A 26034-nucleotide genomic window follows, 5' to 3' on the forward strand; every position below is an offset into this window, starting at 1 on the left:
TTTTTAAGTTCTGCCAATTCAGCTTTCATTTCTGCCCTTAGAGACTCTATGTTGCCATTAACTGATTTCTCCATTCTAGCTATTGTCTTCACAATTGCTACCCTGAATTCCATTTCTGACATCTTGGTTATATCTATATCCATTTGTAAATCTGTGGTAGAAGTCACAGTCTGAGTCTTTCCTATTTTTGGAGATCCTCCTCCTAGTCATTCTGTTGAGGTTTGGTTGAGGGAATGTACAGAGTCCAAATTATTGACCACAACCCAAGCAAGATGCACCTGTTTTCTAGGGACCTTAGGGTTGCTGGTCTTTTGTTCTCCCAGCCTGTCTTCTGTGGGAGGGGCCTGCCACGTTTTTATTCAGGCAACCCTGTTTGGGCAGAGTTGCCCTGCCCCCTGTGGGGGGGCATGGGCTCAGTGAAAATTGGCTTTTTGGGGCTTTTGTTCTCTGGTGGCTTTCTGCATCTCTTCCGAGAGTCAGAGCAGAAGAGATCATTTCCAACCCTCTGCCTCAGAGCAGAGAGATTGCAATGTGTTCTTCAGTGAGCTCTCCAGGCCACACTATCTCCATTTCTGTCTGTGCTGCTATAAACTGCAGTGTCCTGGGTTGTGCACCTCTCAGCAGCACTCCCAGTCCTCACCTCCAGGTCAGGGCACGTCTCTGCCCTTTGTCCTTCTAAAACCACCAGCCACCCCCAGTGCACACCCCTGGCCCCACTGCTGTAGGTTTCAGTCCGGGTGGCTGCCCTAAAGTCCTTTCCCTGTTACTACCAGTCTGCGAGTCTGTGCCCAGTCCCCAGTGTGGGAGCTTTTGCACTCCTGTGTTATTTCACCTTCCCGGTGCTGGTGCTTATGGCAGCTCCCTCCCCCTTCCATTTATCTTCCAATATCTGCCTGCAGAATCACAGCTTCCTGCAGAATCACAGCGAGCACAAGCATGGGGGAGCAGGAAGCAGAGGGAGAGGGACAGGAGACTACCTGCTAATCGGGGAGCCAGATGCGGGGCTTGGTCCCAGGATCCTGGGATCATGACCTGAGCTGAAGGCAGACACTTAACTGACTGAGCCATCCAGGCACCCAGCTATCAAGTTTTTAGATTGCACTTCAGAATAAAACATTTCTTACTAATCATAACACCTCCACCTCCGTGTGGAAGTGCATGCTGCAGTATTTCCATTCAGAGAAACAGCTACAAATAACTTTGGTCACAATAATTTCATGTTAATATTAGTTAATGACATAGAGCATTTATTGTATAGAATATTAACAATATACTTTTTACAGTACACAAGAACTGAGAAAACCTGGACTACAAAGTATGCCTTACCATTGCCCTCAAAACCTGGTCCACATGTAAATTTTCTCCCCCTCTTTAAAATTATACTTATTTTACTAAGGGATTATATAGATTGATAATTATTAACCATTTACAAAACGGAATATGCAGTATAAGGGAAAAACCGCAATTATAAAATAAGTAGCCATGGTTACAATGGCATTTAAAAAGGTTAAAGTAGAATAAATCCTTTGGAAATATGACATTTTTAAAATGCATTTTAATGAAATACACCTCTCTTTGGTGATTAAATGGAAGGAAAAATCCATTATGTTAAATCTTCAAATTATTTTTAATACATTTAGTTTTAGCTACCTTTTGGAGTCAGTTATTTGTCACTTTTATTACATATTTTTCCACTCCCTAGGGCTCTAATTTGTTGTACTCATTAACATCTATGATTCTTTCTCAATATATGGGTGATATATTTAAGCTTACACATTAACATATTTATTTTGCTGGAAAACAGATTTTGTTTTTGAAAGTTCTGTGGGAAAAAGTGACAAATAATTTCCACAGGAATTACTTCTATTTTCTTGCAGCAGCAGATTCTTTTTTTGATAATCCTTCAGATATAAGTGACTTGAGTATAGAAGAAAATTAAATAAGAAAATGAGGTGAGAAGAAATTAACCACTCTTTTTTTTTTTTTTTTTTTAAGATTTTATTTATTTATTTGAGAGAGAGAATGAGAGACAGAGAGCACGAGAGGGACGAGGGTCAGAGGGAGAAGCAGACCCCCCGCTGAGCAGGGAGCCCGATGTGGGACTCGATCCCGGGACTCCAGGATCATGACCTGAGCCAAAGGCAGTCGCTTAACCAACTGAGCCACCCAGGCGCCCAGAAATTAACCACTCTTTGTATAAATCCAGCTATTTCTGCAAAAAAATCACTTCATATTATGTTTGGCTGTTAAATTTTATTCTTGTTAATTTTAATCATAATTATTATAGTAAATTTGAGGAATGTAAATATTATGGTAAATTTGAGGAATGCAAATAATAAAATAGTCAACTCATCTTTTTAAAAAAGATTTTATTTATTTATTTGAGAGAGAGAGCATGAGTTGGGGAGAAGCAGAGGGAGAAGGATAAGCAGACTTGGCACTGAGCACAAAGCCCCAATGTAGGACTTGATCCCACACCTCTGAGATCATGATCTAAGCCCCAAATCAAGAGTTGAACACTTAACCAACTGGGCCATCCAGGCACCCAACTGATCTTTGACAAGGGAGTAAAGGCAATTCAGTGGAGAAAAGGTCTTTTCAACAAATGGTACTAGAATAATTTGGCCCCCCTAAAAAAATGTATCTAGATATAGATGTTATACATTTCAAAAAAATGAACTGAAAATGCATCATTGACCTGAGTGTAAAACTTAAAACTCTACATTTTTAGAAGAAAATACAGGGAATTTAGATGACTAGGATTTGGCAATGAATTTTTAGATACAACACTGAAAGCATGACCCATGAAAGAAAGGATTTAAAAGTACAAATCATGAAAATATTGATCACTCTGACTTACCCTGCTTGTTTATCTTTAGGTGGTATATATTAAATTATTTTTCTGATTTTTTCCTTTAGCTACATAGTTAAATATTTTTCTTCAATTTTCAATCTTGAGAGTGGCAGTGGCTCTTGTACATTTCTTTATTAGTCAGCTTCGACCACCATAACAAAATACCATAGACTGGGTGGCCTACACAGCAGAACTTTATTTTCTCACAGTTCTGGAGACTGAGAAGTCCAAGAATAAGTTACCAGCCAATTTGGTAATAAGTTACCTCTCCTAGTGAGAGCTCTCATCCTGGTTTGCAAGACTGCAGCCTTCTTGCTTAGTTCTCTTTATGTCCTTCTCACATGTAAAATACATCCTTTCCATCCCAATGATCCCCCAAATCTTATTTACTTATTTTTTAATCCCCCAAATCTTAACTCATCCCAACTTCAATCCTTAAGTCCAAAGTCTCATCTAGATATTACCAAATCAGATATGTATGATTCTCAAGATATGATTCACCCTAAAGAAAAATTCCTCTCCATCTGTGAACTTGTGAAACCAGACAAGCCATGTGCTTCCAGATACAATCATGGGAAAGCCATAGGAGAGACATACGTATTCCAAAAGGGGAAAGGAGAAGGGGACTGATCCCAACCAAGTCCAAACCTAGCAAGGCGAATTTCATGAAATTTTAATTTCTAGAATAATCCTCTTTGGCTTGATGTCCATCTTTTAGATTCATTGGGATGGTGGCCTTGCCTTCTGTACTTACTAGATCAACAGTCCTACCTCCATGGCTCTGCTGGGTGGGAATTACACCCCCAAAGTTTTGCTAAATGAGGCCCTGACACTGAGGCTCCAAGGATAGCACTGTCCCCAACCCTTTGATCAGAGGGCTTTGACCTGTTGAAACAGAAGAAGTGAGTGGCACCATCCTTTAAAACTAATGAGGCAGCTCTGAGGGTCTGCAAATTACCTTCAGGGACATTCTTTCCTTTTCTTGAAGAATAGTGCATGTTTGCAGCTGAATTAACTCTATGGTCCATGCCTGTAGGATCTAAGAAGTCACCCTCTTTCTTTGACTCTTCCTCCCCCCACCCCCCATTTAGTTCAAAATATCAGTGTATCTGCTGGTATAATTCCATCTCTATCCCTGGCTTCTGCTGAGATGGGCAATTAAGTCCCTGAATCAGACCCACAATCTCTTTATTAAATGGTTTTTCAGCTATACCCTTAGTGTTCTCTTCAGAACAAGCTTTCTCACTTTCTGCCATATGGATAGGCTGATAATTTTCAAATTTCCAAGTTCTGGTTCCTTTTTGCTTAACAATTTTTCTTTAATTCATTTCTCTCTTCTCATATTTTACTGTTAGCCACCAGAAGGAACCAGCCTTCTCCTTCAGCACTTTTGCTTAGAAATCTCCTCAGCTAAATATATAGTTTCATCACTTACAAGTTCTACCTTCCACCAAACACTACAACATAATTCAGCCAAGTTCTTTGCCACTTTATAACAAAGCTCACCTTTCCTTCAGTTTCCAATAACATGTTTGTCATTTCCACCTGAGATCTCACTAGAATAGCCCTGAACATCCATATTTCTACTAATATTCTGTTCATCATTATTTATGTATTCTCTAAGAAGATGGAAGCTTTCCCTTCCGCTCTCCTTTTTCTTTCTGAGCTCTCATCAGAATCACCTTTAACATTCATATTTCTAACATTCACTTCAAAACTCTTTAATCTTGGGGCACCTGGGTGTCTCAGTCAGTTAAGCATCTAACTTTGGCTCAGGTCATGATCCCACGGTCCTGTCATTGGGCTCCCTGCTTAGCGGGGAGCCTGCTTCTCCCTCTCCTTTTGCCCCCCACTTGTGCTCTCTCTCTCGTGCTTTCTCTCTCAAATAAATAAATAAAATATTAAAAACAAAACAAAACAAAACAAAACTCTTTAGCCTCTATCTCCCAGATCCAAAGCCGATTTTATATTTTTAGGTGTTTGTTACAGGAGCACCCTCCCTCCACCCTCCACTTCTTGGTACCAAGATTTGTATTAGTCTGTTCAGGCTGCCATAACAAAATACCATAGACTGGTAGCTTAAACAACAGCAATTTATTGGCTTATAGTTCTGAATGCTGGGGAGTCCAAGATTGAACTGCTGGCCTGTTTGGTTTCTGGTGAGAGCTTTCTTCCTGGCTTGTAGACTTCTGCCTTCTCTCAGTGTTCTCACATGGTCTTTTCTCATTGTGAGTGTGTGTGTGTGTGTGTGTGTGTGTGAAGAGAAAGAATCTGTCTTCTTATAAGGGCACTAATCCTATTGGATCAGGTTCTACTCTTATGACCTCATTATTGTCAGAAGGTCTTATCTCCAAATATAGTCATATTAGGCTTCAACATTATTAATTTTCGGGGGACACAATTCAATCCATAGCAGTTTCCAATTGATCTTTGTTAACAATGCTTATTTTTATTTTTATTTTTATTTTGCAAATAGCAGCTCTTGACTTGACAAAAAAGCAGACTGAAACCACACACTTAGAAATTCTGGTTGTTGCTCAAAAAACATTAACATTCTGATTCAGCATAGGAATGTGGGTGTCTCTGGGAACATATTTGTTGTAAGCCATATGTTTTGTATGTCATGTTACAGGTTCTTGGGGACAACTCTTTTTCATGAAGGACAAACCCAGCTAATAAAAACCTCTTAGATTGATAATCAATGGAGGTTGAGCCTATAGAAGAAACAAACAAAAAAAATATTACACTCTAAATTCAGAAAGGAAAAAAACGAAATCAGTAACATATTTTTCCCACAACCATCCATCTTTCCTGGGAATTTTATATCATGGCATTATATTTATTTTGGATTTTAACAGTAAATAAGAGCCATGCACTTTATTTACCAACAGAAAAAATAAGGTATTCCTACATATGCAGAAAAATGGGATATTCAGGCAGCTATTTAGATGATTTAGAACTCCAAATATTTTTTCTAATAAATTTGGTAGCTATAGCCTTTCTGTGTTACTTTAGAAATATAGAAGCAATAGACTTCTGGCTAAAATGGTAATTTGAATGCAAGGGCCTGACCATCTACTTTTTAGAATTTAAATAATTAAGTAGATATAAATGTACTTGAATTAATTCTACAATTGCTATGTTTTAATCTTACTGCAGTATTGAATTCAGTGAAACACTGTACACAATCTAGAAATAAAATATGTACTTTCATCTCCCCAAGTCCACTTAAGGCTAATTTATAGCTCACAGCATGAGCTATAAGTTTTCTTGCCTTCCTTCTCCAAGTGTCCTGAAGGCTTAAACTCAAATCATCTCACTCTGATCTCCTTACCCAAATACTCACCTTACTTAGTTCCTGTGTCTTTGAGTCTATCTTTCCTGATCCACAAATTCTCTCAGGTATCTGTTATTCACACTCCTTCTGTTACACACATTAATTTCTTTGATATATTTGATAACATGTGAGCATTAGAGAGGAGCTGGGATCCCTCTGATATCACTGAGCCCTTTGGATGCAGAGGGACTGAGCAGGTGGGATGAATGGCAGTGAGTCCCCATAGTTGGAAAAAGAAGGCTGCTTACTCTGGGGGAGACTTGAGCCTAGGGAAGCTTCCTTTTAACTCCCGAAATGTCTGAGTTTGCAGGTTTAAACATGCTCTGCATTCTACCAATTGATTTCCAGGTCCTCAAGAAATACCGCCTGTTTGACAACTAAGGGAACACAAAACCTGAGCACTTTTTCAGTGGTTTATTAAATCATAAGCAAAGATGCACATACATTTAAACTAGAAACATTTCCACCATAACATTCTACATTTAAATTAAAATTCTATGTCCTTTTCCAATATGACGACTTGCTGAAATCTTCATATTCCAACCAACCTCACTCCTTGATAAATAGTTCTTGAAAATATCTAGGTCATCTAATGTTAAAAACACAAACATGAAGTACAAAGTAACAAAAGGGCTATGTAAGAGACTACAATACAGAGATTCAACAGCCTTTTTTTTTTTTTTTAAAGATTTTATTTATTTATTTGACAGAGAGAGACACAGCGAGAGAGGGAATACAAGCAGGGGGAGTGGGAGAGGGAGAAGCAGGCTTCCCGCTGAGCAGGGAGCCCGATGTGGGGCTCAATCCCAGGACTCTGGGATTATGACCTGAGCCAAAGGCAGACGCTTAACGACTGAGTCACCCAGGCGCCCCTCAGCAGGCTTTTATTCCCCAGTTACCAAAAGCAAACTCCTGCATTTGCTCTTGCTTGATCCACACTGTGTCCAGAAACTATTCTCCTGTGCTAAATGTTCTTAACCACATTTTTCAAAATTGATGCCACGAAAGCTTCCTATTGTTTTAAGACAATACATTTTAATTGAAAAAATTATTTTAATCAAGTGTGAATAGTACTAAATATTCTTGTCTTAACCTTATGTATAATAAAAGACAAATAGCTCATGTGGTGTTTATTGGCATCTGTATAATTAATTCAAGCAGGTTTATAAGAAGGTGATATTTCATTTTTGAAAACCTTCTGAAAATTTATAGATTGGCAAAATATTTCATAACAATGTTTCAAATGCCTGATATCCCACAGTCCTTAATACATTCTCTCTGCTGATGTACGTATAGTCCTTCCAAACATAGCTTCTCTGTCACAAGGAAGTTATCTTTGTATGGAAAAAATAAGTAATTCTTCAGGATATTCCTTGATTCTTAGCAAATAATTAAGAGGACTGATAGCAATCAGACAGGTATAGTTAGAAGTCAGTGAAGCAAAAGTAGGAGAAGAATGGAAGCAGCCAGCTCTAAAATCAGTCCTTTAGACCCTATGATTCTAGATACTATTCACGGAAATTAATCATCATGCAGAAGACAAAATGACAACATTTTTGCCATTATTTAAAAGTTTTCACTGAATATTTATGATCCGATATAGATAGGTAAGTGATAGATTGAAATCTGATAACCAAAGCCTAAATCCCCTGTCCCAGAATTCCCTATATTGTTAACTTCTGAAGGTTAACTTTCCTCTAACTTTCCCTAAGGAGTAGAGATGCGTCATCCTCACTTCTTTTTTTTTAACTTTTTTTTAAAGATTTTATTTATTTGACAGAGAGAGACACTGCGAGAGAGGGAACACAAGAGGGGGAGTGGGAGAGGGAGAAGCAGGCTTCCCGCAGAGCAGAGATCCCGATGCGGGGCTTTTGAGCCGAAGGCAGGCGCTTAACGACCGAGCCACCCAGGAGCCCCTCATCATCACTTCTTGTACACTTATATTTCTGTGCATTTTATATGGCCTAAAAAAGTCTGCCTATTTTAGGCACTCTGAGTGTCTAATTCCTCTTAAGGGCCAAGGCTTCTCTTTACTACTAAATTATACTTATATCCCTACATATGTGTGCATATATATGAATTTGTTGGTAAAATATTTTAAAAGGTATTCAAACATATTGAAAATGCAAAAATATATCACAATGACTTATAAGTATCTAAAGTATCACTGTGTAACATAGGATTGATCCCCATTTTTTTAACCCATTGGTTTCTATAGAAGGAATTCTGCAAAAAGAATTTAAAAAAAATTTGTTTATAATCTCAATCTTTCTAATTCTTATAAATCAAAAATTTTGGATTGTGTTATAGTCACATTAGATTTAAAAACAATTAAAATGCAATGTTTTTGTTAAAATAGGATTCCTCAATCTTGGCACTATTGACATTTTGGACCAGAAAATTCTTAATTGTAGGAGGATGTCCTGTGTATTGTAGGATGTTTAGGAGCACCCCTATCCTCTATCTACTAGTAGCACCCCTCAGTTGTGACAACCAAAAATGTCTCCATTTTTTAAAAAAATATTTATTTATTTTAGGGAGGGAGGAGGGACAGAGGAAGAGGAGAGAGAGAATCTCTAGCAGACTGTCCACTGAGCACTGAGCTAGATGCAGGGCTCGATCTCATGACTCAGATCATGACATGAGCTGAAACAAAGAGTTGGACGCTTAACCAACTGAGCCAGCCAGGCACCCCTATAATGTCTCCATTTTTGATGAGTGTTCCCTGACAAATGTCCCCTGGGGGGCAAAGTCATCTTCAGTTAAGAACCAGTGCTTTAAAAGAAAATATTCCATTATTTGTCATTATTAATATATGACATTATTGATAATAATGTCCTCATTTGGTGGACCACTGTGGATGTGAATACATGTAAGACTCTATATCTCAAAAGAAATCAATGTAATTCATTCATTCCCATTCAGTAGACATTCACATTTTAGTGAATCTTGTAGAAGTAAATGCAAATCTGAAGCTCAACCAAATACTATCCTTCGCTTTTAGATTAAAATTGTGAGGACATTTAAATTCCTCTCCCTGTGTTTATGCCCTTCTCTTCCTTTGTTTCATATGTTAAGGCAGGAGGAGATGATTTGATTATTGTCTCTACACAGTTCATTGATGACATCTGCTGTTTTGCCCTCAGCACCTCACAGAAATTTCAAGGCAAATTAACAACCAGCTGGCTTTACCTGTATAAAACTTTTCTGGATATCCAGCCTATTTCAGCACAGTCCCTTCTGTCCTAAAGAGAAAGCCAAAATTAATGCCATTAGGCAGAGTAAAATTTAGAAAATACGGTCTATTTATTCTTTAAAATCTATTTCTTCTAGTTTTACATGTTTTTTCACTTTGGCATAGTGCGTCAGCCCTTTGTGGCGCCCTTCTACAGTTAGTATTGACTGCTGTGACTATTGTATCTTCCTTCCTCATGAAATTTTTGTAAAATATTATTTTAGCAACTTTCAAGCCAATTTGGCTTTAAGAAGAAAGGTGTGTCCATATTTTTTTTTATAAAGATTTTATTTATTTATTTGACAGAGAGAGAGAGAGAGCAGGAACACAAGCAGGGGGAGTGGGAGAGGGAGAAGCAGACTCTCCGCTGAGCAGGGAGCCTGATGTGGGGCTCGGTCCTATGACCCCAGGATCATGACCTGAGCCGAAGGCAGACGCTTTACGACTGAGCCACCCAGGTGCCTCGGTGTGTCCATATTTGAGAAGCAGATGTATGTTTGTGGGCCCCATCTGACCCTAACTGCTGCCACTGGCCTGCCCCACTATGTACCCCTACAGACAGCTCCTACAGCTGTTCCTGCATGCTGAAGCTCCTGTCACCAGCCTCCACTGCAGTGTGTGCCCACAGTGCATCCCTGCAGCCACGTGAGTGCACACCGACAGCCAAGGACACCCCCGCCCCGCTGCCCTTAGGCCTGGAACCAGCCCTGACCCATGTCACTGGCCTGCACACCATGTGAGCCCACAGCTTAGCCCTGGCAGCTAGGCACCTGCATGCCCTGAGCCCCAGTCCTTTCCGCTGGCCTCCACTGCCATGTAGGCGCCCATAGCTAGCCCCTGCAGCTGCACGAGAATACACCAACAGCCAGGGCCAAAGCTGCCTGTGGGTCTGGATCTGGCTGTAACTCCTGTGACTGGCCTGTAGTGCTGCAAGGGCCTGCAGCTAGCCCCCGCATCTGTGTACCTGCACACCATCAGCCCCATCCCCCATCACCGGCCTCACTACCATGCATGTAGCCACTATCATGGCTAGCCCCTGATTTCACGCGAGTCCAGATTGCTGCTCCGGTGTCCAAAGATGTCCTGACTCCTGTCAAAAGTCCACACCACTGCATGTGTTGGCAGCTAGTCCCTGCAGTAGCACACTTGCTCATCACTCAGCCCTGACTTCCATCACTGGCGACCACCATTGAGAACACCATTGAGAATACATCTATGGCTAGTCCCTGCAGTCAAAATGCAGTTGCCCTACAGATTCAATGCAATCCCGATCAAAATTCCAGTGGCATTTTTCACAGAAAAAGAAAAACATAACTAAAAGTCATGGGAACCACTAAAGACACTGGAGAGCCAAAGCAATCATAAGAAAACCTTGCAGAATCATACTTCTTAATTCAAACTATATTTCAAAGCTATAGGAATAAAAACAGTATGGTACTGGCATAAAAATAGACAGATATAGCCCACTGGAACAGAATCAAGAGCTCAGAAATAAACCCCACATATATAATCAACTAATTTTGAAAATGGAGCCAAGAATACTCATTGGGAAAAGGATAGTCTCTTCAATAAATGGTTTTGGCTAAACTAAATATTTATATGCAAAAAATGAAACTAGACCACTATGTTATACCACTCAAAAATGAACTCTGACACTGACTGGATTAAGGACTTAAATGTAAGACCTGAAACCATAAAACTCCTAAAAGAGAACATAGAAATCTCTTGACATTGGTCTTGGCAATGATTTTGAGATAAGACAATAAAAGCACAAGCAATAAAAGCAAAAATAAACAAATGGGACCACATTAAACTAAAAAACTTCTGTACAGCAAAGGAATCAACAAAATGAAAAGGCAGTCTAAAGAATGAGAGAAAATATTTACAAACCACACATATATATGATAAGGAATTAATAACTGTATAAAGAACTCATACACCCCAGTAGCAAAAAAAATATTCTGGTAAAAAAAAAAAAAATGGGCAAAGACCGTGAATAGATATTTTTCCAAAGAAAACAGAAATGGCCAACAGGTACAGTAAAAGATACTCAACATCACTAATCCAAAGAATTGCAAATCAAAATCACAGTGAGATACCACCTGACTCCTGTTATTAGTTCCTGGTGTAGAGAATGAAAACAACTCAAGTTCATAGCAATCAGCCTCTGCTGTTTGGACCTCCCTTTTTAAAATTGAGACCAAGACTCCCATTAGCTCATCTCAGATGTATATCAGAACTGCTCAGGATTTCTACATTTCAAGTCTGTAAATATGGACCCAATGCCATGTAACCTAATCTAAGAAAAAAGGGGAATTGGACCTTCCATGCTGAGGGCTGCATGCTACTGCATTTAAAACAATACACTGACTACATGATTAGCAGCCATTATCTTAGGCAGAACTTACAATGTTAGCAGCACTTTGAGAACAAGTCTGAATGGGCCCATATATAATGTGCTGTGAAAAACCATTCGTAGTGTGTTTCATTTTTGATTGTGTGAAAATAAAATTAAAGGAAAAATGTCTATTATCAAAAAGACAAGAGATAATTATTGGCAAGAATGTGGAGAAAAGGGAACCCTTGTACATGATTGTTACTGGGAATGTAAATTGGTACAGTCAGTATGGGAAACAGTAGGGAGGTTCCTCAAAAAACTAAAAATAGTACTACCATATGATCCAGCAACCCTGCTTCTGTGTATATAGCCAAAGGAAACAAAATCATTTTCCCAAAAAATATTTGCTCTGTTTCCTGCAAATTATTCACAATAGCTAACATAGCTTCATCAATGGATAATTAGATAATAAAAATGTTGTGTGTGTGTGTGTGTGTGTATTCATCCACAATGGAATATAATTCAGCCATAAAAAGAAGGAAATCCTGTCATTTAAAACAATATGAAAAGACCTTGAGGGCATTATGCTAAGTGAAATATGTCAGACAGAGAAAGACAAATACTGTAAGATCTCATGTGTGGAATCTAAAATAGCTGAACTCATGAAAAAGGACAGTAGAATGTTGGTTGCCGGGATCTGGAGAGTGGGGATAATGAGATCTTGATTAAGGAATATAAAGTTACAGTTATAATATGAATAAATTCTGGAGATCTAAGGTACAGAATGGCGACTACGGTTAACAATACTATACGGTGTGCATGAAAGTTGCTAAGAGAATAAATCTTAAATGTTTTCCCCACAACAATAACAAAAAAGATGGTAATTATGTGAGGTGATGGTTGCGTTAACTAATCTTATTTTGGTAATAATTTTACAATATATACATGTATCAAATCATCAAGTGGTACAACTTAAACTTACACAATGTTATATGTCAATTATATCTCAATAAAATTGGAAAATAAAAGAAGCATCCACATGCAAATCTGTATTTACAAAATCTAAATTTAAAAATCTGTAATTGCTAGGCAAATAAATATTTTTGTTGCAGTATTATTTCCAATGTTTTTCTAATTATATATGTCCATTGTGGAAAACGTTTAAATAGAGTAAACTCAATAAAGAAAATCAGCCCAGAGATAATGACTGCTAACTCAAAAGATAATGACCCTTGAGCTCAAGCCTCACTATAAAAATAAAATACACACACACATATTCAATATATACATATCATTAGATACTTAAAAGCCACATATATAGAATGTAGTTGTAAGTCAGAGAAATAATGTATGTTTTACTATATGTCCATAACCTTAGTTTTTCTCTTTGAGAGAGAGATTAGAAATACTTCATTACCCTTGGAAATAATTTGCCAAAACTCTAATACTATAGAATTTTCTGATCATTTTAAAACACAGTATTCCTGTATGACATTTGGGAAAAAGTACCAAAATATACCCAAATGTCATTTTAAAATCCTTAAGGAAATGTAACAAGGGGAGTGCTTCCAAAGTAGTGAGTAGGGAACCTCGTTCAGTATCCAGGGGACACCTTTACCTCTTAGCCCTGATCCTGTAATTAGATCTGTGAAAGCTGGAAAAATTACATTAAAAATAAATAAATAAAAACTGTGTCAATTTTATATTCCACACAGCAACTTATTTCTATCATTTTGGTTTGTTTTGATTGGTTTGATAATTACAAATTTCAGCATCTGTACAGATTGGCTGGGCTAGTATTTGTAATACTTATGAAAAAATCTATCTAAAAACCAGTGATTGCTGGGGCACCTAGCTGGCTCAGTCCGTAAGTCATGCAAGTCTTGACTGATCTCGGAGTCCTAAGCTCAAGCCTCACGTTGGGTGTAGAGCCTACTTAAAAACAAAAACAAAAACAACTCGATGCTAAAGTTTTTTGTTTTTTTGTTTTTTTTTCATTGCTAGGGGTGTTAAACAGGGGTTCTTTGGACAAAAGCTTTTCTTTTTCTATCATGATCAGAATGACTTATGAGTTTCTGCATAGTGAAGGCTCATGGAGAAGATACATGCCTCATCAGTGTGACTGAGTTACGGCGGGAACCATTCAGAAAAAGCAGCACAGCTACAGACATAGGAACTGTTAAGTGATCTACGTGCTGTCTTTTTATCTCCAATGGCTTTTCTCCTGTGGTACAAGTTTCTGTTCATACCATTGTGCGATTTCATGCTCAGACAATTCCTTTCTTTTTCTGGGCAAGCTGACAGATTTTGCTTTTCTTTTTTTGTAAGTTCAGTGCGTTTTTAAAAAATCTACTTTCAGTTTTCCTGGGGTTTAAGTTACTAAGCATTGTTTGTCTTACCAAATGTTCATTTTAGTACTATTGCCATTGTATATTAAAATGATTTACTAAATATGTTGCAGTTAAAACCTGTTAAAATTGTGTTTTGGAGGAAGTATTCTACCTCTGATATTTAATTCAATTCTAACAGTGTGATAGAAATACACTGTTTATGCACTAGAACTATTCACTCAGGCCATTAAAGTGCAGTAAGAAAATTGCTAATTCCAGTAAAATTTATGACAATGTGGTATCTTGAAATGGCTGATAAACCTCAAAAAGTACTATTTCTTGCTGGATAGACAGCTGTAGTATATACTTACAGACTTTTGTAAACTCAATTTATATTTAATCAAAATTATAGGATATTTAAAATATTATATTTGCAATTGATGGATTGAATTATGATAGAAAAACTCTCTGGGTCCTAAAGTAACCATTGACATGTATAGCTATTGTAACTAGAAAACAGTTATTTATAGTTATTGCTAGTAGGATAGAATAATTTTATATCATTTTTGAGCCTCAGTTTTTTTTGTCTTATAAATATATTCAACTATAAAACCAATGCTTATACAAATTTTGGAAAATACTAAAAATGCAAATAAGAGTGAACATAAACCATTCATAATTTTACACACACACACACACACACACACACAAAAATCCCACACATACTATTAACATTTTGAAAGATTTCCCTTTTGTCTCTGTTTTATATAATGAAAGTCCATTACTTTCTTTTGTATGAGGCAGCATAGACTAAACATTAGGTTCATGGATTTTGGACCCAGGCTGCCTAGTTTTGAATCATAGTTTTGTAATATTGGGCTAATTACTGGTTATTTAACCTCCAATTCTCAGATTTTGCACGTATAAGGTGGGAGTAACAGTAGTACCTAATTCATAGGGTTCTGTTACAAGAGAAAAGAGTATGATTGAGTAAGAAAATTAAGAACAGGAAAAAAATGGGAAATGCAGAAAATTGTGTGATGCAATAGATATGATCAAAAAGGACTAGCATGCTTGAAATTGGGACCAAAGTAGTATATTGGTTAAGACATTTATAAAACTGATGAAGCATAAGTGAAGAAGGTTCAGGAGACTCCATAAAGCTCCCATTAATCTGTAACTGCAGAATCAAATAGCTGGAAGTAAAGATTTAATACATAGACTAATATCAGATTCATGTAAAGTTCATGCAAAGTTTTATTGGCATGCCTGGTATTTTTTGTAGAATTCCTGATATTGCATGTGGAAATCATTGAGGCCTTGAATGATGTTTACATTTTCAACATTTTTGAAAGGATTGGATTATCTTCTGGCAGAAGGAGAGATGGCATGCAGATTACCTCGATCCAGTTGAAAGTGGATTTCAGGTGTCTTTAGGGCTGGTCTGTTTCTCCTTTGTACTTACTTCTGGGAATAACATTTACATCCAGGGCATGGGTCTTCTGGGTCTCAACAGGAACACTGGAGTTCCTTTTGAGCCATGAACTCTGACTTCTGTCACCCCAGCTCCATGAGATTGTCAAAATCTCTGCTCAAATTTTTAGGCTCCAAGTGCTGCTGTCTGCTTGCTTTATTTATTTGTTTTTTCAGCATTTTGTTCATTGCATTAGAGGCTTAGGATTTGGCAAATACTTTGAGGAGAAATTGAGTGGAGAATTTCAGGCTCATATCTATGATTCTCTCTTCTCTAGGATTATGGCCCCTTAAACTCCTGCCACTTTAGCATTCCTGAACTCTAGTCTTTGCCTCTACAGTCCAGTGAAACTCCCACAAGCACCTGGCCACCTGTACACTTGTCTTCTCCTCACAGTAAAGGAGATTTGCAGATACCCTGGAGGGAGTTTGAACCACATCTCAATGTCCTTCCCTTCCTTGTTGGATATTGGTCACTCAAATCCTGAAGTTCGATGTTTTTAATTGACGTTTTAGATTTATATTCGTTGGGAGTGTTAGTCTGATACAAGCTTCTTTATTGAGACCAAAGAATCAGTGATTTTAAGATGTGGACTATGTTTTGGGTCTCTGTACTGACACCAACAGGTGATAGATTTCTGAAGCTGCTAAACCCCTATAAAGGCCATCCTCCTCAATACCGTTTCCAATAGTAGCTTTGAGTACAATATTTAAAGCAGACGTTCCTAGTACATAGAACAAAGAATTGACAGATTGTCTAATCAAGGAAATTTCTCTACTGATGAGGCAGAGAATCCTTGATCTTCTCCCTAGTAGGATTCTACAGTTGTTAGAGACCAGTTAGGGCTGTGCATTTCCCATTATTCTTCATTCTCAAGGGTAGTTTAATTTTTTTTTCTTCTTGTTCTTCTGGATCATTGTTCAAGTATATCACGAGCAGGTAACTTGTAATTTAGTTTATACATCATCAAACCACAAGGAGTCATACCTAGATCTGATGGGAAGGATTAGACATCACCTGGAGATCTTATATTTTGAACTGACGGCCAGAGGATAAGGCTTTCTGGCTGTCTCCTTTGAGAAGGTGGGAAGTATGCCTTATGCCTGGGAAGACGTGTGTATGAATGTTGTGTACTGGTGTTGGGCTAGCCAAAATATGAACTGCAGGGGAGATTATTTATTGTCCACATAATAAGTAGCCTTACTTTACTCTTTACTGATCAAGCCTCAGTTTGTTGTAAGCATCAAGAACTTCTCCAAATGTACATTTCCTAACTTTCCTTGTGCACAGAAATAGCCCCTGACTCAGTTCTACCAAACGACATATAAGCAGAAGTCATTGAGTAGAACTTTTAGGAAAGGGCTCTAAAAGTTGGTATAGGATCTTTTTTGTTGTTGTTCTTTTGCCCCTCCTGCTTCCTCTTGCTTTAAATACTAATGTGAGAATTGGAGCTGCAGCTCTCTCTTCATTATCTTCATTCACATTATGAAGATAGAGCCAAGAGAATCTCAGTCCTGGGCCCTGACAGCCATGTCCAGTTGATAAAAATGTCAGTACCTGCCTACCTTCTGACTTTTTGTAATATAGGAAAATAAAGCTCTGAGTTGTTTAAAGTACTATACCATGATCTCTCTTCCTTATAGGTAAATCCTACAGTTTCAAATCTGCATCATTATAAATAGAAAGCACCGTACAATACTTTTTCCTTAAAGGACCCTTAAATCTACATTGTACAGAACTGAATGTCAACAAAATATATTTATTTATTTCACTCATACTTTAGCATTTAAGAAAAAGACTTGAAATAGACTGGCTATAACTTGTGCTTTTGGGATTGGACACCTAATCTAGTATTTTGTCTAAGATTTGTTTCCAGTTACTTAAGTGACAGAGCACTTAGAATAACGATAATAAATCAAAGACAAGAGATTAAAGTTATACATATTTTTGCAATCTGTGTTTTAAATAGATGAATATATAAATGAGTATCCATTCATTGCTGAGCAATTAACACCACGATGTTGCACAATGTTAACTGATAATGTTTGACTCTAATGCTATTTATAGGCCTACAATAAATAGACCATTGTACAGATAATAAGACTTAGCCATCCTTACATTAAAATTTCTAGGTATTTGTGTCTAAGTCTCAGATGGGTATTTTTTTTTAAAGATTTTATTTATTTATTTGAGGGAGGGAGAGAGAGAGCACAAGCAGGGAGAAGGGCAGAGAGAGGGGCAGAGTGTGAGGGAGAAGCAGACTCCTGCTGAGCAGGGAGCCTGAGACAGGGCTCGATCCCAGGACCCCAAGACCATGACCTGAGCTGAAGTCAGACACGTAACTGACTAAGCCACCCAGGCGCCCCAGATGGGTATTGTTTTTACTGTTTTTTCCTCTAGGGTTCAATTTTGTACACTCATCATGTAATTATTCTATCTAATGTCTATCAGAGGGTAGGGGAAATACAGAAGAGAGGATGAGGACTGGAATGGGTAGAAAAAAGAAAAAGAAGGAAATAATTGAGGAGAAAGAAAGAAGAAGAAAGTGGTACCACGTAGATATGTGTGTGTGTGTGTGTGTGTGTGTGTCTATGTGTGTATATATGTATCTATTATTTGCTTTTCACCAGGTACTGGAGTAATGTCATTGTATGTATAAAGTCATTTAATCTTCTCAACCACCCTATGCAGAAGTCACTCTTATGATAACCATCTTAAAATAAGAAAATCAAGATTTAGTGATTTATGAGATTTGCTCACTTTCCAATAAGCAGTCTGAACAGAAAAGGGGCTCACTCCATGGTGTCTGACTCAGGAACCAATGTCCCCTAGTAACGTATAAACTGTTTTCTCAGACCTCTCCTTATTACCTATGGCAGCAGAGGGTAGTACTGTGAGAGACACAGGCAATGTTTTTTTTCTCCCACAGCTCTTCAGTTCATACTACTGCCTGAGAACCTTGATCACTGTTTGAGGTTTTATTGAGATTTATTTTTTCTCTAAGGGAATATGGAAATTAAAAACAAATTCCAAGACATTTCTTATTTGAAATATTTCAAAGCCTCTAAATTCAGTTCCTTCATGACTGAAGGATACATTGAACTAGTCTGTGAAAAATTTGTATTCATAACATGGGTGTATCAGGTCACCAATTTGGCATACAGTATAGCCCTTTAGGGAACTTGATGCTCCTTCAAAGTGTCTACTCAAAGTGACTACATAACTAGAAGGGATTCTTAGATTTTTCCAAGGAATATAACTCAGTTTTTAATCACTCTAGGCCATGTGTAAATCACAAACTTAATTGTGGCTATCTGCTTGACACTCTGCCCAATCTTACCACTCGCAGCTCCCACTTGTGTTTGCAAGATTTTATTTTTAAATAATCAGTACACCCAATGTAGGGCTTGAACTTACAACCCAAAGATCAACCCCAAGATCAAGAGTTGCATGGTCTACTGACTGAGCGAGCCAGACACCCCTGGCCAGGCAATCTTTTGCAGTACATTTTATACAAGGTCCAACACTTTACATAGTCAATAAGATGCTTGTGTCCATCTTCCACAAATACATTGAACTGAACATCTGAACACATACAAAATTTGGAATATGCTACCAGGAAAGAGTTGTTATTTTCTTTTCCATACTCAGAAGAGTTGGTTGTGAAAACCTACCTACACATTTCCATATGTAGCATAGATTTTGTTCTTTTCACAAAAATTTACTACTTTGAGAATCATGGCAACCTTATACACATATGTTCTAAAAACCCCTGCAATCAAAGATAACGATGACTTATGAAATTATCAACATGATCACCAATCAGAAGCAAAGTTAAAACTTTCCCAGTGAGATGGGATAGTGTGTTTGACATAGTACATTATCTGTTCTTGTAGAGAGGCACCTGCTCAAGGTGATGTTCATGGAATGCCGTGAAAGACTATATGTCCATCCAGGCAGCGTGCCTGACACGACTGGAATTTCCCCAGTGATTTTTAGAATGTAGTGGAAGGGTCTAAAACCCCATGATATGACTTCTCTGTATACATTTTTCTAGACTGATTTAGCAAAAACCCAAGAATGTCAAAAGAATCTAGACCCTACCATAAGTGTCACCATGGGTAAACATTATAAAACTGCTGACCAAATAAGCAACATAAGCCTTACCCTCCTTTACTAGAAATACTATAGCCAGAACAAGGAAGGTGCAGACTTGCTGTGGCGGACCAAACTTTGGGCCACAATTCTTCATCTCTCTTTGTGTCTGCATCTTTGTCCTGTGACTTTGCAAATCCTAATTCAAGATGTACTTCTCTGCCTCTTGATTTTGAGCTTGTCCGTGTAATTTGTTTTGATGATAGGATGTTAACATATGTGACTCAAGCAGGGAAGATTGAAATGTGCTTGGGGATTGAACTTTGCTATTTTACATTCTGGCCACCATGAGAACAAATGGCCCAAGGAAGCCCACTGGTCCCAGAGCAATGAGAGATTTATAGAACAGACTAAACCAAACATGCAGCTGGGAACCAAGCTGAATTAAGTCTTGCTAGTATCAGCAAAGACACCCCCAGATGACTTGCAGACATATGAATAAGAATAAATGCTTTTTATTTTAAGCCACTGAGTTTGGGGGTGACCTAATATGCAGCTTTACTATAGTAATAGCTAACCATTACAGAAGTTGGTACTGGGAAATGAGGTGCCATTGCAACAACAATCTAAAGTATGATTTTGATCAAGGCTATAGACTTCAAGAAAACTTCTATAAATGGCCAGAAAAACAGTAAGGAAACTATGGGCTACTAAAAAAATTGTGATCTATGGTCTATAATATTGAAGCATTTACTAAAATTATTGCTTACAACTGAAAGGAAGATTATGTAACTGATAAACATACGGAAGTACTAAAAGAAAATGATGAAAGAAACAGCCAGTTTTCAAGCAGTATTTAGAAGTAGTAGAGACAGTACAGAATTGCAGGTTGTTAAATAAAATTTTTTCTCATCAAATTAAAAATGTAGCTGTTAAGATATAGCCTCAAGGAGAAGACCTAATTCAGAGGTTACCATTAAAAATTTGTTTAAACTTCTTAAATAATCAACATGCCTGGTAGGTCATGTCTCTAAAATAACTAACATGCCATTCAGCAGGAGAAAAGTGATGCTAGTATGAATAAAGTAGTATTTTTACTGAAATGTGATACACCTAAAATATACATAATTGAATCTGGAGAGAGAGGCTATGGAAGGAATTATGGACATAGATTTTGGCAGTGGACCTGTAAAGTGAATAGAAAACCCATAACCCTGTAAAATACAGTTATGTTAGCAAAAAGCACCACCACTCTAGACTAGAAGAGATTGAGAGTTCTTGAGATGTTAAATACTTCTTGGTCTCCTAATTTCTATAAAGAGCTAACAGGTTGATAAAAAAAGACACATTTTCCCATTATTTCTTTACAATTGGCCAAGGAGGATGATAAAAAAGGAATGAACTCCCAGCAGGCAGAGCTGAGAACAGTGGTCCATGGACCTACTCCCAGAACTTAGATTAAGGAATATTTTCTACTCCAGATAATGTCAAATGGGATTTCAGAATGTCTATGGACCAGTGACTGCTAAATACTCTCATCATTCCCCTTTTACGAGAATTTGTTGTAGTCATCATGTCTCTCTTCTACCATTATCTAGCAGATAATTTGACTTTTTAATTCATGGGTCTTCAGATCAAGACACGGGATCTAGATCTCATCCAGATCTTGAGATCCTGAACATTGTGCCTGATGTCATGACTGAGTGAAATTTTTGCAGGTCCTGTGATGAGGAAAGGAGAAAGAATCAGATGCTTGAAGGAAGACATGATCATAACTCTTAAATGTATAGCTAAAAATAAAATCATAGCCTAGTGGTTACAAGTATATTAAGTAGCTGGGGCGCCTCGGTGGCACAGTTAGTTGGGCAACTGACTCTTGGTTTCCACTCTGGTTATGATCTCAGGGTCTTCGGGTCAACACCCATGTGGGGCTCCGTGCTCAGTGTGGAGTCAGCTTGAGATTCTCTCTCCCTCTCTCTCTGCCCCTCCCACTCATGCTCTCTCTCTCTCTCAAATAAATAAATAAATCTTTAAAAAAAAATTAAGAGTATATTGAGTAGCTAAACCAGGATTTTAAATACTTACTAAATCTTGGTTATACTTCATATTTAAAATGGTAGTAATGGGGGTGCCTGGGTGGCTCAGTTGGTTAAGCGTCTGCCTTCGACTTGGGTTGTGATCCCAGGGTCCTGGGATCGAGCCCTTCCTGTGTCGGCCTCCTTGTTGGGTGGGGAGCCTACTTCTCCCTCTCCCTCGGCCGGCCGTTCCCCCTGTTGTGCTCTCTTTCTCTCACTCTCTGTCAAATAAATAAATAGAATCTTAAAAAAATAAATAAAAATAAAATGGTAGTAACGATATGTACCTAATCCTGTAATGAGTATGCAATATACTAAATGCAAATCTCCAGTACAGATTTGGCACACTGTAATGACTCAGTACATTGTGGTCTATATTGTTCTCAACTACATTACCAGTTTTATTTATACCTATTTTTGACGTCTTTAAAAACTGCATTTTCTTTGATGCAATACATAGCTATGATGACACACAAAACCTTTGAATGATGATAAAATATTCCAACTATAATTCTGCTCTTGTATATAATTCCACCATTAACACAGAAATTTAGTTGTTAGAATGTCCATTATTAATGACATAGTGACCTACTTATACAGCTCTCTATGCTGGTGATACTTGCTAATTTCAACTATACATTCTGGTTATCAAACTTTTGTAATACTAAATATAAGAATAGCATATTGTTAATTGCTAGGAAAAGAACACATTATTAATTGCTAAGTTGTATTTAATAAAATGATTTTAGGTCAGATTTTTCTCCTTTGAAATGTTTCTTGGAAATATCCATTTGTTAAGAATTTTCATTTGCTAAGCAGATACAGCACTTAGTTTTGCAATATTCATTTTAGTTTTCTATTTTTAATTTTTGGAAATAACCATTCAACCATTCTTTTGTACAACAAAATGCTGTAACAGCACTTGTAATGTCCTATTAATTACTCTATTGTAATTATTATGACAGTCCCATTTAGCCAACATTATACCATTTATTTCAGAAACATATCACAAGTTTTAAAGCAGCCTGTTCCGTACTTTTACCACACCTGCAAACTGCCACAACACTCTCAAGTTTGGGGGAGGGGCAAGTCTGTGCCATAAATCGTAGTTGCACATGATAAAGAGCTGTATTATTAACTTTCACAGGCAAATGAATAAAATTTGGTTACATCTGTTACTAAAAGAAGGAAACATGAATTTTAGTGGGTTAATAACATTAAGCCATTATCACAAACACAAAGACCTTGCACTAGACTGCCTCTCCCTGAGATCTATGTTTAGAGCTTTGGAAATGATGTGGTTTGGGAATCCTTATTGTCAAATATTTCTGTCCACACCATGAATTCCTGTCTATTAAGAATGGGTGGGTGGACAACTGGGCTAGTTCCAAATTCTGCCTTGCAGCATCATGCATAAGGAGACTTTCATTGGATGGTAAAGGCTAATATTCCATAAATGCTTAGTTGGATGTACAGGGTACAGGAATGGACAAGGGCTAGTCCCTTGGGGAGAGTGGCCATATGTTTTAGCTGTTATGCTCAGAAGATCTCATCTATAATCCTTTCTTCTAGAACAAGAAATCCTTTCCTCTGGAATAACTAGTTGGCACTTCTATTTCTCAGCCTGAGGTAACTATGAAAATTATTTCCCATCTTGAGCTCCTTCTATTTAATGCTGAGAGGCAAAGTATCTTCTGAGACTTGTACCATGTAAACAAAAATAGTTTATTGAATAACTTCATCGTTAATTGTGTCCTATATATAATTGACTGGACAAGTCACAGACATATACACTTTCAAAATATATTCTATACGGTTCCAAAAATACATCTACACTTTTGACATTTTCCCCTGTTGTTCAGTAAGGCCACAGGTATTTATTTGTATCTTTGTTTATTGAAAGTAATGCTGTTCACATTTTGATATGTTATTAGAGTTAACAGTTATTTTCCTTTTTCTTTCCTTAGGCCTATTACCACCCAGTGAAGTGTTTCTGTTACTATTAGTACAATTGTAGCATATGGAACATATCAATCATTTCACTTTCCTTTTTAAATTCACTTGTGACAAAGTTTTACTCAGGGGTGAGAAAATGAGATGAAAAATCCTTAGCTCAACAACTGTCAACTCTTAAGCAATTAGTCAACCAGTAAATTCTATAATGCATGGAGTTTTGTGTTAGTGGAAATGTGAGCTACCTTGGAGATGTAACTTCACATAAATTTCCTGGTGTCAATACTGTGTATATTCAAAGGAGCCAGTTGGTTTTTCCATTTGACTCCCAGAGACAACCAAGTGGGCAGCCAGCGTGAGGTTTTGATAACATATGGGTTAATTAATAAAGTCTAACTAGTCAAGGAAGTGTTGGATTTAAAGGCATTTAATAAAATTAGACTTTCAAACATTATTTGGTGCATTAATTCAAATATGCAAATTGGCACAGCCCAGAGGCCCAGGCATGGAAAAAAAAAAATGAGGGCAGATAGGAATAAAATTAAATTTTAGGAAAGTATTAAAATAAAAATACACTCATAACCTGAGATTTAGAACTAGAATTAGAGTTCTTCAGTCTATTAAAACTCATTGCTAGTAGTATATGAAACCACTAAGGTAGGAAGATTGGCAAAATTTGCAAGCAGGTATATATTTAAAATTAGAAATTATCATTTTTTTCCCCAAACATTAAATTTGAATCTTCTATACAGACTCTCAGGTGATTGCTGCCAATACTAGAGCATCTTAAATCTTAAAGGATTAAAAATGGCACAGCTTTCTATGACTTGTAATTAAGGATTTTTGCCCTATAACTGTTTTGGTATTTTGGACTCTACATGCTAATACCTACATGTTTCTTTCTGCTGTCTGCAGTAGTCCACTGGTAATTCAGATACAGGCCAGTGTAGAAACTGTGGAAAGAAAAGGTAAACTTTGGCTCTGAGAACTCAACACCACTGAAATCAATTTTGAAAACAGAAATTAAAAATCATTAGAATTATTTCTTGCCAGCTACTCTAAAATGTAATGTTTGGTATACTTATGAGACAGCATGCATTTTTGTACTGTAGTTAGTAAATTAAAACTAAAATGAAATTAAAACAGGGCCTATTTCCACCATGTGTAAATGAAAGTTACTATAATTCAATATCAGATATGAATCCGTTAATTCTATCTCTGCCAAAGCTTGATATTTCAGAGAACAGCAGATGTTACCCTTTCTACTACCCCATTAATATGCCTCATCAGTTTTTCCACTATTTTCCCTAGGGTAGAGAATAAAGGCATATTTTCCTTTCTGTTTCTTAAGCAAACCTACTTGCTCCCTGAAGCACGAGATTTAATTATCCTTATTGCATTATATTTGCTTGAATAGCTACAGAAGTTATTAATGGGCATAACATCTTCTGATCTTTTTCATGAAATTCAGCTATGATATTTATGCTGATTTAATTACCTCTAGCACATTAATTAGTCTAGCAGTAAGAATTAAGGACTTAGGATTTATAACAAAATTTAATTTATTTCTATTGATTATTATGATATGTGATATATATATTATATATAATGAGAGTGTTTAGACATAGAATTCATGTATGTATATAAGTCTGGAAAGAAGGATATGGTGTCCTACTATATTACCTAGCTGTTTATGGGAATATCAATCAAGAATGAACCCTGGAGCTATACTGAGTGTTAGATCAACCACTAAATGGGTGTGTGACCTTAGGCAAATATTTTAACTTCTTCGTGTCTCAGTTCCATCATTTGTCAAGAGGAAATAATGGTAAGCCCTATGTTACAAGGTTCTTTTTAGGATTAATTAGCTTAATGCCCAAAAAACACTGAGAGCAAAATCTGGCACATCATATGCTTGATGTAAGTATCAGTCATTGTTGTTATTATTACAGAAAATAAGGAGAGGAGATAGATTTTGAAAAAGAGTGATTGTCTGGGTGCCTGGGTGGCTCAGATGGTTAAGCGTCTGCCTTCGGCTCAGGTTATGATCCCAGGGTCCTGGGATCGAGTCCCGCATTGGGCTCCCTGCTCCTTGGGAGCCTGCTTCTCCCTCTGCCTCTCTCTCTGTCTCTCTGTCTCTACTGAATAGATAAATAAAATCTTAAAAAAAAAAAAAAAAGAAAAAGAGTGATTGTGTTCAGTCACTTTGACTGCTAGATAGAAATCTTATGAATAGTTAAGATGCACAGGGCTGTTATAATTATGGATCTGTAGCTGTGGCATATCAGGATTTTGGGGGTTAATAATTTTGGATAACATCAAATTGTAGTTAGTATGTGAAGT

At 37.3% G+C, this 26034-nt stretch overlaps 2 long non-coding RNA genes across 3 annotated transcripts in view; one reads left to right on the forward strand and one right to left on the reverse strand.

Annotated features, from left to right (window-relative positions):
• Window positions 1-26034, forward strand: part of LOC118522646 (uncharacterized) — a 1210141-nt gene that overhangs the window by 690827 nt on the left and 493280 nt on the right. The gene's annotated exons all lie outside the window — the stretch shown is intronic.
• The window catches only part of LOC118534834 (uncharacterized), a 149079-nt gene that overhangs the window by 121738 nt on the left and 1307 nt on the right, over window positions 1-26034 (reverse strand). The window contains exons 2-4 of one of the 2 annotated variants that reach the window (XR_004916911.2): window positions 24584-24644; window positions 9384-9436; window positions 6445-6568 (exon numbers count right to left, since the gene is read on the reverse strand). This is a non-coding gene — a long non-coding RNA (uncharacterized LOC118534834). Of the gene's footprint in view, window positions 1-6444; window positions 6569-9383; window positions 9437-24583; window positions 24645-26034 lie in introns of those variants that run through there. The other variant, XR_013450175.1, reaches the window with a different exon arrangement.

Source organism: Halichoerus grypus, chromosome 8 (assembly GCF_964656455.1).
Source record: "Halichoerus grypus chromosome 8, mHalGry1.hap1.1, whole genome shotgun sequence".
Lineage (NCBI taxonomy): Eukaryota > Metazoa > Chordata > Mammalia > Carnivora > Phocidae > Halichoerus > Halichoerus grypus.